The sequence below is a fragment of the Papio anubis genome, chromosome 11 (assembly GCF_008728515.1).
Source record: "Papio anubis isolate 15944 chromosome 11, Panubis1.0, whole genome shotgun sequence".
Classification (NCBI taxonomy): Eukaryota; Metazoa; Chordata; class Mammalia; order Primates; family Cercopithecidae; genus Papio; species Papio anubis.
In genome coordinates, this window is record NC_044986.1 from 120,716,040 (window position 1) to 120,728,043 (window position 12,004).

General features: G+C 37.1%; 1 protein-coding gene across 1 annotated transcript in view; it reads right to left on the minus strand.

Annotated features, from left to right (window-relative positions):
- NET1 (neuroepithelial cell transforming 1) overlaps positions 1 to 12,004 on the minus strand; it is a 46,389-nt gene that overhangs the window by 17,048 nt on the left and 17,337 nt on the right. The window lies entirely within an intron of this gene.

The window sequence follows — 12,004 nt, forward strand, 5'->3', positions numbered from 1 at the left end:
GGAAAAAAAATCAGTTCAGACCAATTAAGTATTATTAGACACACTTTAAACAAAATAGTCTCATACGCTAGTAAGTTTGGTATTGTCAAAACAATGGTTCTTTTGTGCGATGACAACACAAATAGCCAATCCAATGGGATATCAGCACTGTTAGTGGTGACTTTTTATCTCAGGTAACGAATAACTTCCGGTAAAACGTAAGACCACTTATTCTTCTGTAACAGGCTGTTGAATGGGATTCCTCCCATTTTTCCCTGACCTTCAGTTAAGGCCCCAAACTAAAGACAAAACGATATTGTGTCTTGTGCCCAGCCTCCTGTTTTCTCAGCCCAATTTGACATTGCCATAGCAACTGGCTCCCCACAGGAGTGACCCCACAGTCCCTTGCCTCAGCTGCACTGTGTATCTCTTGCCTTCCACCCTGGGCTTCTTGGATGCTGCTGTGTGGCATGTGCACACGTGTAGCCATGAGTGTGTAAGATGGACACCCGAAAGGCCACTTGTTGACTAATGGAGCACAGGAGCTGCAGGATAAAAGCTCCCCTCTTCAGTCCCTTGAGAGGAGAAGTCTGTGGTGTGTTTTACACAGCTCTTCAGAGGGTTCCAGTGAGATCTACCCCACTGCCCACGGTAGTGACAACTTAATTAGACAGTGCATGGGCCTCCTCTCTTTCACTTCCCCAGCTTGTTTCCTGGGATCATACCTCAAGAAAGACCACCTGTCAATGAGTCCTTGTTTTAGGCTCTGATTTCTGGAGGGAGAACCTAGGCTAAAATATGGACACTGAGATTGGTCCTAGAGATCAGAAACACAGGATGGGACTCTGAAACAGACTCACTCACTAGTAAAATGCTGACAAGGACTACAGGTATGAATAGGGATGAGACACCGAGTAGTGAGGCAATGCCTTACATAGTAGTGGTGGCAAATGAACAAGAGAGGGGCAGTGGTAATTGTAATGACTGTAGTGTTGGCTGGCTTTGGTTAATTGCTTTAAAAGATTTGAAAAAGCAGCTGAGAGAACTTTCATAATCTTCTCAGCACCATGGTGGGAATAGCTAAGCGGGAGTCCCTGAAATTTCACCCCTTACACCTGGGCCAGGATGGTAAGTCAGAAGCAGTACTGCACACCAGGAGAAAATGCAGAGATTAGCCATCAAAGTTACAGACTGCACAAGTGATGGTCTCACTAGATTCTCATTCCAATTATCTGAGTGCCTCTTACAATAATGAGATGGACTGTGGTAAATGACAGTGGACCACTGTAAACTTAAGTGGTAGTTCTAACCTCAGCTGCTTTGTGCAACATGTCGAGTCTACTGGAGCAGACCAACAAATCATCTAGCATTTGTTACATGGTTATCGTTACTGATCAGGCCTATGTGCTCTTTTCAATCCCCATTAGGAAGAAGGGTCAAAAGTAATTAGCTTTTAGGTGTGCAGGACAGCAGCCTGTGTTTGCTCATGTCCTGAAGCTGTTCACTTTCTGTTTTCTGTCACGAAGTCAGCAAGGACCTGGATATTCCACAGAACATCATACAGGTCCATTATATTAATAACATTATACTAAAAAGACCTGGTGAATAGGAAGTGGAAAGTATTTTGGATATCCCAGTAAATCAAACGCATGCCACAAAAATTCAGGGGTTGCCATGTTGGAAAAGTTTTAATAGATCCAACGATCTGGGGCTTTCTGGGATCTCCCCTGTACAGGAAAGGACAGGTGTTGCACCTTGCATCTCCTAGGCACAGTACTAGCAGGACTCTTCATCTTCTGCAGGGAGTATCTGCTATATGTGGGAATGTTGCTGTGATAGTTTTGAGTAGGTCCCAGAGCAACAGAGGTCTCTGTAGCAGGACCTCCAGGCTCTGGTGCAAACTGCCCTGCTGTTCAGGCCATATGACCTGGTATAGCACATCAAGGTTGGGGTATTTATGGTAGACAAAGATGCTGTGTGATGCTCTGGCAAGGCCAGGAAGAGAATTGCAATGCAGAGCCTTAGGGCTCCAGAGCAAAGCTATGCCTTCCACGGCAGAAAATGACTCCGGTTTGAAAAGAAGCCCCAGGTGTGGGGCGGACCTAGTTAGAGTGAGGCCCTGGCTACAGGCATCATTTAACTGTGCTAGCAGAGGTGCCCAAAACAAACAGGGTCAAATCAACTGAGTCAGAAGGTTGGGAAGTACAGCAGCAATCTGTTATACAAAGGAAACGGTCCATTTGTGATTGGCTTAAGGAAGACCAAAGGGCACCAGTAAATAACATGAATAGATGGCCCAGACTGCCATGTAACCTAGTACATTACACTGGTACTTCTCCTTCAACTCCTCATTTAGGGGTGGAGTAGGTCTCTAAAACCACTGAGAGAAAACTCGGGCCCTCATTCACACATGAATTAGCTTCATATGTTGCTATGAGCAGACAATGGACCACTACTACACTGCATCCCATTCAGGGGTAATCCTAAAGAGCGGGGCAAAGGAGAACACTTCCAGTGTCAGCAGTGCACTTGGTTGTTCACTGTGTGAAGGGAGAAATGGCGTGACATACAGACAGACACAGGCTCCTGGGCAGTGGCAAATGGGGTGGCTGATTGATTGGTCAGGAGCTTGGAAGGAACCAAGAATGAAAAGGTAGAAATCAGTTTTGGAGAAGAGGCATATGGATGGGCCTATGAGAACAGCCACAAAGTGGAAGGACCCTTGTCTCTCATGTTAATGCTTATTGAAGACTCTAAGGTGCCAGTGATTTACGTTGTGGATTCCAGTGCTGGTGCAACAGACCCGTGAGCACAGGAGCCACGATGGCAGGCATGAAGGTTTAGTGTACTCCATCAGCAGGGGCGCTCTTTTACCAAGGCTGCTTTAGTCACTGCCACTGGTGAATGCCTAACCTGCCAGCAGCTGAGAAATGACGTTGGTCTATAGTTTTCTTTTCTTGTTGTGTTGGCTTTGGTTATCAGGATAATACTGATCTGTTAGAATGGCTTAGAAAGTATTCCATTTTCTTTGATTTTCTGAAAGAGTATGAGAAGGATTAATGTTAATTCTTTTCTAAATGTTTGGTAGAATTTACCAGTAAAGCCATCTCATTCAGAGTTTTTCTTTGTGGAGAGGTTTTTGATTACAGAGTCAATCTTTTTACTAGTTATAGGTTTAGTCAGATTTTCTCTCCATCATTCAGTCTTGGTAGATTGTGTGTTTCTAGGAATTTGTCCATTTCATCTAGATTATCCACTTTTTGGCATACAATTATTCACAGTACTTTTATTAATATTGTGCTTTTTATTTCCATACAATATAGTAGTAATATCTCCACTCTCATTTTACTAATTTGAGTCTTCTCTCTTTTTTTCTTAGTCAGTCTACCTAAAGATTTGTTTATTTTGTTAATCTTTCCAGAGAACCATATTGTGGTTTTACTCTATTGTTTTTTTGATTCTATATTTATTCCACCGTTTTTAATTAATTTCCTTCCATCTGCCAGCTTTGGGTTAAGACTGCTTTTCTTTTTATTACCTCCTTAAGGAATAAAGTTAGAGTACTGATTTGAGATATTTCTTACTTTTTAATGTAAAGTGTTTACACCTGTAAGTGTCTCTCTCCGCAGTGCTTCTGCTGCATTCCGTAAGTTTTAGCATGTTGTGTTTTCATTTCCATTTGAAGGTATTTTCTAATTTCCCTTGTGATTTGTTTTGACTCATTGGTTGTTTATAATAATGAGTTGTTTAATTTCCACATACTTATAAATTTTTAAATTTCCTTTTGTTACTGCTTTTTAGTTTCACTCTGTGTGTTTAAAAAAAATGGTCTGTATGATTTCAATCTTTATAAATGTATTAAGACTTGTTTTGCAGCCTGACATATGGTCTATCCTGGAATGTTCTATATGCACTTGAGAAAAATGTACAATCTACTGTTGTTGGGTGAAGTGCTCTGTATGTCTGTTAGGTCCATTTGGTCTGAGTGTTAAGTCTTCTACTTCCTTATTGATTTCCTGTCAGGTTGTCTATCCCAATAGTTGGTAAAAATTAAAATACTAGGGAAAATATAGAGTTGAAAAGGGTACTCAGGTATGAATATTATCATAAACTGATAGAAAAGTATCCATTTGCCAAACATTTTGGAAGGCAAATAGACAATATTAACAAAACTAAAACTTGCAACCCACTTCTAAACATCTATAAGAGAGACACAAACATGGTCCCTCCTTGTGCACAAGAAGGTAAACTGCAGCACTGTTTAATATGAAAAAAATAAGAAATATACAAAAAATAGCCAGTCTTAAAAGACTGGTTAAATAGATTATGGTACCTTAACACACTATGGAATACAATATAGCAACCAAGAAGAATTAGGGAGCCTGCTTTATATGTACCAATAAAACATAAATTTAGAAAAGCAAGCTGTAGCATATATACAGGATAATCACATATCTGTAGTCATTACACATACTGTGTGAAAATAGATAAATAAAAACAAAATGACCTGGACAAACATCAAACAATAACTGGATACTTCAGAGGTTGAAGGCAGTAAAAGAGGTCTTTAAAAAAGCAGTTTCAATTTTTTGCCAGAACAATGTATTCATATACTAAAAAGGAGACATAAGTATTTAAATACATTGCAGTCTAGGAATGATTAAACTTAAAGATAAATAGCTCTGTGTTGTTCAATGGCTTCTCAGAGCACTAATCGGGAATAATTGTTTTGTATTTAACTTTTATAGTTTTGGCCAAGAGCACCATTTTCTTATATCAACACCTGAACCAGCAGTTGGCTTTCTTTTTTGGACCTCTGTCACAGCAAAACAATGTTTTGTTATCTTATAAGGCAACCAGTAGAAATCATAGCTAAGTCAAAGTGCAGGTGGAGGGCAACAGTAAGCTAGATAAGTCACTAGGTTTCACATGCCAGCTAGCTTCACACTATTCAAATCTGTGCCTTGCAACATTATCAAATTACCTGTCATGGTTCTAAAGAGGTTGTTTCTCCAAAGTGGTGTTTGGAATGTTAAGTCAGAAACTGCCAAGACATTATTATAATTATAAGCAATCACAATGCTTTTACAATTATTTATCATTTATATGTTATTTTATTAGGACTAAAACACTTATTATTATGTTTAATCTAAAAATGGCAGAGTATACCAATACTCAAAATATAACCCCCAGGCTGGGCGCAGTGGCTCGCGCCTGTAATCTCAGCATTTTGGGAGGCCGAGGCAGGTGGATCACGTGAGGTCAGGAGTTCGATACCAGTCTGACCAACATGGTGAAATCCTGCCTCTACTAAAAACACAAAATTAGCCCGGCTACTTGGGAGGCTGAGGCAGGAGAATCATTCGAACCTGGGAGGCGGAGGTTGCAGTGGGCCGAGATGGAGCCGTTGCACTCCAGCCTGGGCAACAAGAGCAAAACTCTGTGTCAAAAAAAAAAAAAAAAAAAAAAAAAAAAAAAAAATATATATATATATATATGTATATGTGTGTGTGTGTGTGTATGTGTATATATATGTGTATGTGTATATATATGTGTATGTGTGTATATATATACACATAGCCTTTTAACTTCTAGGGAAACTGAGATCCTAAATTTGAAGCTTCAGAAAAAGAACATACTTTAAAACCTTTTTTTAGAAGTGTTCTGGTTTGTGTTATGATCATTAACTATCAGAGTTAAAGAACTTAAAAGTCACAAAAATATGCTCAGTATTACTCGTGCCAGTGTTATTTCACATTAACAAAGTCAACAATCACTTTTGACTCTTTCCTATCAAAATAAAAAGGAAAGGTTGTAGTTGCTAACATACATAGCTGAGAAACACATTTGGAAAACTAATACTATGTTCTTTTAAAAATGAATAATTGTATATATAATACAGAGGCAAGTCAGCCCAATAAGACAAGGCTGAAATTTTACCTAGAGAAAAATCTGATAAACAATCACAGCTTCAAGACAAAATAGCTAATGATCCATAACATGAAAATTCAATTGGCATCAGAGTTAAATTCTTCATGTAAGATATCCAAAGTCCAAATACATAATACAATGATCATGTTATATGCTTATGTAAGTCCAAGGTCTTATGTCATTCATTTGACCTGTATTATTAATACTTCATTCATTCATTCAATATTTACTGAGTATCTATTTTTATATATATATAAAAAATATATATATATTTTATATATAGATATATATATCATATATATATTTTATATATAGATATATATATCTCAGGCATGGAAGCAAATAAAGTAGAATGGCTCCTAGCAACAGGGATCAAATAATCGTACTAACAGATTATGTTTAGCTTATTACATAAAAACTGTTGTATTTAGATGTAAGTCCAAGCAAAAATAGGGGGAGGGAGTAATAACTTTAAGAATGTCTCATTCTAGTTTTTAACTCTGGCTATACAGGAGAATCACCTGGTATCTTTAAAAAATAAAAAGAAAAATCAAATGTTCCTAGGTCCCAATGTCACCTATCCTTATTTCCTCCCCTATTCCTGCATTCATATATGGAATTGGTCTGGAATAGGGTCCCATAGCACATTTCTCCTGCTACACAAGCCGCCCTCAGGTGACTCTGACCTGCAGCCAGGGTTGAGTATCTCTGTTTTAGCCAATCATTATTTTCAAAGTATAAATACAGTTTAATGCTACTGGGATCATCAGAACTTCAAGCCTTTTGTTTGATTCACTATTTGTTACTGAGCAGGGTTTTCTATAGCTCTGAAAAGGTAAAAGTTAACTCTGTAGAAAACTCATGGCAATGCAAATAAATTTTGTAGGTAGAGATGCAGATGAGGATATTAATATTTTATATATAATTTGGTAATCTCAGTCCACCATTCTTTCCTTCAGTGATTAGTGTATGTCAGTATGTGCTAGTCCTTTGATCAGCTTTTCTATAATATTGGGTAACTCATTAATAAGTTAATTCTTTGACAGGTCTTTACTTTTAAAGGAAAAAATAAAAACAAAACAGAGCAACTAGCATAACCAAAAAAAAAAAAAAAAAAAAGGAAAACCCACAAATAAAATCCACGACACAGAGAAAGATTACTCTTAAACCTCAAAATATGAGCAGAGTGACAAACCAGACAGTTATGAGGCCCACAAAGTATTAGCATTTGTGCATGATGAGGCAGAGGGATGGCACGGGGCTTTTCTGATGGCCCGGAGAACAGGAGAATCCCTTCAACCTCCCCTGAAGCCTCAATGGCATATTAGTCTCAGAATAGCAGCCTAATCTGGGAAAGGCTCTGAAGGATCCTGTTCTCAGGCTGAGAGCAAGAACAATGCCATGCAAATAGGTGCTGGAGCAGTCTGGCCCATGTAAACTCTCGAAACTGATACTTCTCTGAGAAAAACTCCTAGGAGTAGATTCCAGACTGAGAAGAACAGGGCAACAGAAGCAAAGACAAGAAAAGTTCTAGACAAAAGAGAAAGGGAGCAGAAAAGATCCCAGAAAGGATGAAACCATACTTTGCAAAAATCACCTTGTGAACATAACACAAGAGGGAGCTCTAGAGTTATGAAGCTGAAAAGGCTATTCTGGCCTATTCTCACCATACAGGAAACTTACTGCACTGAAAAATGAGCAACAGAAATATTAAGAATTCCACTTAACACTATTATAAAGAAAGAGAGACTGGAGTAGAATCATGTCTCTACAGCGTGAAGTAAATTAAGAAAATTACAGAAGCTATGAAAAAACGTAAGACTCAGAAATTAGGTGACTGGAGAAGGAATTGAAATGAGAGGTAATAGAACTAAGAATTAAAAATAAAAAAATTATTTCAGAATGAAAAGTACAATGCTTAATGCATTAGGGAAAAAAGGAGGATGGCTTTAAAAATAAAAAGATAAAAAGTTTTGAGAAAAAGTAATAAATAGAAAAGATTTTAAAAGATGAAGATCCGCTGGGCGCGGTGGCTCACGCTTGTAATCCCAGCACTTTGGGAGGCCAAGGCAGGTGGATCACCTGAGGTCGGGAGTTCAAGACCAGCCTGACCAACATGGAGAAACCCCTTCTCTACTAAAAATACAAAATTAGCTGGGGTGGTGGCACATGCCTGTAATCCCAGCTACTTGGGAGGCTGAGGCAGGAGAATCGCTTGAACCCGGGAGGCAGAGGTTGCGGTGAGCCGAGATCGCGCCATTGCACTCCAGCCTGGGCAAAAAGAGCAAAACTCTGTCTCAAAAAAAAAAAAAAAAAAAAAAAAGATGAAGATCCAACATAATATAAAGGGTACAGAGGGGAAACAGAATATATACCAAAAAGTATAATTCGAGAAAAAAAAAGTTGCTAAAACAAAAGATGACCTGAAACTACATATTTATTATGACTTTGAACAGACATATTTTATGCCAGAACACAATGGAGTAAAATGTTAAATATACTCAATGAAAGAAAAGGTGAGCCAGGAGTTTCATATGCATCCAAATGAATCTTCAAGTATAAAGGTTGCAAACAAACTGAAAAGAACATGCAATGTGCAAGTACTTGGGGAACACCACGAACACTGCTTGAGAATCTACTCAACTCCAGGGCAGGGGTCAGCAAAGTTCTGCGAAGGGCCAGAGAGTCAATACTTTTGGCTTTATAGGTCCTATGGTTCCTGTCACAACTGCTCAGCCCAGATGCTGCAGTGTTTACGAAGGCAGCTATAAACAAAACATTGACAGACCAGTCACATATGGCTTGTGGTCATGGTTGCTGACCCCTGTACTAGAGAATGAGCTTCAGAAACAAAAACAAATAAACAAACAAAAAACAAAAAACAAACAAACAACAAAAAAACTAGAAAGGACTCAACATGAGGACTGGTGCTGAGAATTAAATATATATTTACCCACAGAACTAAGACTACCTGATGGTTAGCAGGGTCTACAGTATAGCTTGTAATGGCTAAAAGCTCTGACAAACTATTTTTAAAAATGGGAGGAAAGTGGTGAATGTACATGAAAAGTAAAATAAGCTCACTTCCTGCCTTAAATGCATAGTTATAACTACAAGTCAAGCAATAGTACTTCAAATCAGAAGAGAAAGAAGGCAGGGAGAAGTACTAGTTAACTAAAATACTGCTCATAGGGATTAACCCATTTATAGTAGCCCAAAAGGCATTACATAAGGTATCAGTATAAAGATAACCATTAGAACAAAAACACAAACCTACCTAAATATCAAAAGATATACCAAAGCAAAGAGCAAACATACAAACAAAACATAATGAAAGACAGTACGCTACATACAGTTCATCCAATAAAGTGGAATACTATATATATATGTATATATATACATAGTTGCTTATGTATTTTAAAAGTGGAAGAATAAACCATAAAATTAAAAAAAAAGATTTCATCTGAAAGAGGGAGCAGGGTAGAAGAGTCAGGAATAGGAACAAGAATCCTCTGTAGAATGACTTCAAACTTCTACATAATTTTGTCACACAATTATAAGATAAATTTAAAAAGCAGTAATTCTTAAACGACAAAAATTTTTTAAAAACCAAATGAGCTGCTGGTGTAATTACACACAGAAGTTAGTGTAATAATTTAAAAGCACAGTAATTTGACTGTTCATCCCTACTATGTTACAACCTAAAGGTTTAAAAAAAGCTGAAAAATGCAAGAAAACAGAAAACGTTTTCAGTAATCATTAATAGTTATGCAAGCTGTTGTCTTTGAACTGTGGTATAAATCAAATGTATAATTAAATCAGTGTCTCTGGACTTTTGGTGAAGTTGAAGGAACTCTACATAGTAAGACTGATAAGATTAAGTTAAATCCCTTTATCTTTGAATTTGAAATTTCAACATAAATTCCTATTTTGTTTTTTTAAATTAGATTTATCTCCTAGCCCTATTCATTAAAAAAGCCTACCAACAATGACTAATCCAGTAGAAGGGAGTACTACTAATGCCCAGATTTTAGCCTCTACCATTTCCCAAAGCAGCCAGACTCCTTTTAGAAATGGCTGATTCCAGGCATAGAGCATAAAAATAGGATCTGCAATAATTTGTCATCCTAAAAGGCAAGGAAGCTATTAAGCCACTAGATGTGAGATAAAGGTCATGTCAAAAGACACAGGAACCATCCTGAAATAGCAACCAACAGCCAAAGACTGATATGTGAGGCATCAGTAAGAATAACTGAAATGAGGCCAGGTGCGGTGGCTCATGCCTGTAATCCCAGCACTTTGGGAGGCTGAGGTAGGAGTACTGCTTGAGGCTAGGAATTTGAGGCCATCCTGGCCAACATAGTGAGACCCTGTCTACAAAACAAAATAAACAAATTTTGTTTTGTTTGTCTACAAAACAAAATAAAAAAAAACTGAATCCATGTAAAACAAGTATTGATATGCATTAGTTCATAATACTAAGAAAAAAAAATCATTACTTTCAGAGAAAGATAATGAATAGAACTCATTATTTTTGAAAACTGATAAAGGAAAAGAATCAAGCACTTGTTCTGCTCTGACTGTAAATCAGAACTTCAGAGTAATCAAATGACTAATAAGGGGAATTTTCTCTTTACAGAAGTATTCCAGTTAATAAACAGAGGTCTGATAAAGACATGTCATCACCTTGCAACCTCCAAGAAAAAAATGCACGTAGGCAATGAGAATCCATTTTGAGAGCATCACAGAAAGGCATTATATACTTTTTGAGGTAAGTACACGGCCCAAAAAAACCACACTGGATCAGGTCTCTAGATCTAATTACCAACTTATCAGAAATACAGGGAAAAGAGGAACACAGTCAATGATATCATGGGGATGCAACCATAAATATTCAGGCTATAAAAAGATATATAGGAAAATCCTGCGTGACATGTTTCTTCAACAACAAAAAATTCCAAGAAAATAGTTACAGGGGAAACCAATGAACTAAAAGAAACTTAAGAGATATAGTTAATACAATGTATGTGTCTTATTTGGACTACAAACAGACAAAATGAATCCAAAACCAAAAAAAACAAAAAAACAAAAAAACCAAAAACCAAAAAACTAAACAAACAAAAAACCCCACAAAAACACACAAACAGGTTCAAGAAAATGCATGAATTCTGAACTGAATCTGATATTAAGGAATTATTATTATTTGTACTGTTTTGTAGAAAGTGTATTTTATTGTTTTTAAAAAGTTCTTATCTGAGGCCCAGCATGGTGACTCACACCTGTGAGTTTGAGACCAGCCTGGCCAACATGGCAAAACCCCATCTCTACTAAAAATACAAAAATTGTCCGGGCATGGTGGTACACACCTGTAGTCTCAGCTACTCAGGAGGCTGAGGCAAGAGAATCGCTTGAACTCAGGAGGCTAAGGTTGCAGGGGGCTGAGACTGCACCACTGTACTCCAGCCTGGGAGACAGGGCGAGTCTCCATCTCAAAAAAAAAAAAAAAAAAAAAAAGTTCTTATCTCAGACAATAAAGATAATAAATAGAATGGAATATTTACAGATGAAAGGACATGACATCTACGATTTGCTTCAAAATAATCTATATGATGATAATTGCTAAAGCTTAGCATGTATTTTACTGTGGCAAACTATAGATACTATTTATGTATTTGATTTGATTTGAAACATACCTAAAAATAATCAAGGTTGTCATTTCATACTTTTTTCTTTTTTTGAATACAAGATATTTTAAATGCAACTAAAACTGTTTTGCAAAATGCCTAAAACTTAAAACACATAATTCTTCTATGAAGACACTGTGTACTAAAAATAAGAAAAAAACTGACTTGCTGGATTTGCTAAAATGTTGATGAGCAGATTATAAAAATTTAACTTTTAGAAAATATCTCGTCTTTAAAAAGAAACAGCAGCTGCTGCTGTTAAACATAATATGAAACATTTTTAAAAATCGCATTCAAAAATGTACAACTCTTTTATAACCTTAGAAAAAGACTCTCTAAAACCAAGATGCTACAATAAAATTTGCCAACCGGCAAAAATGATGTTAGTAATTCCAAAGATACTAGGTTTT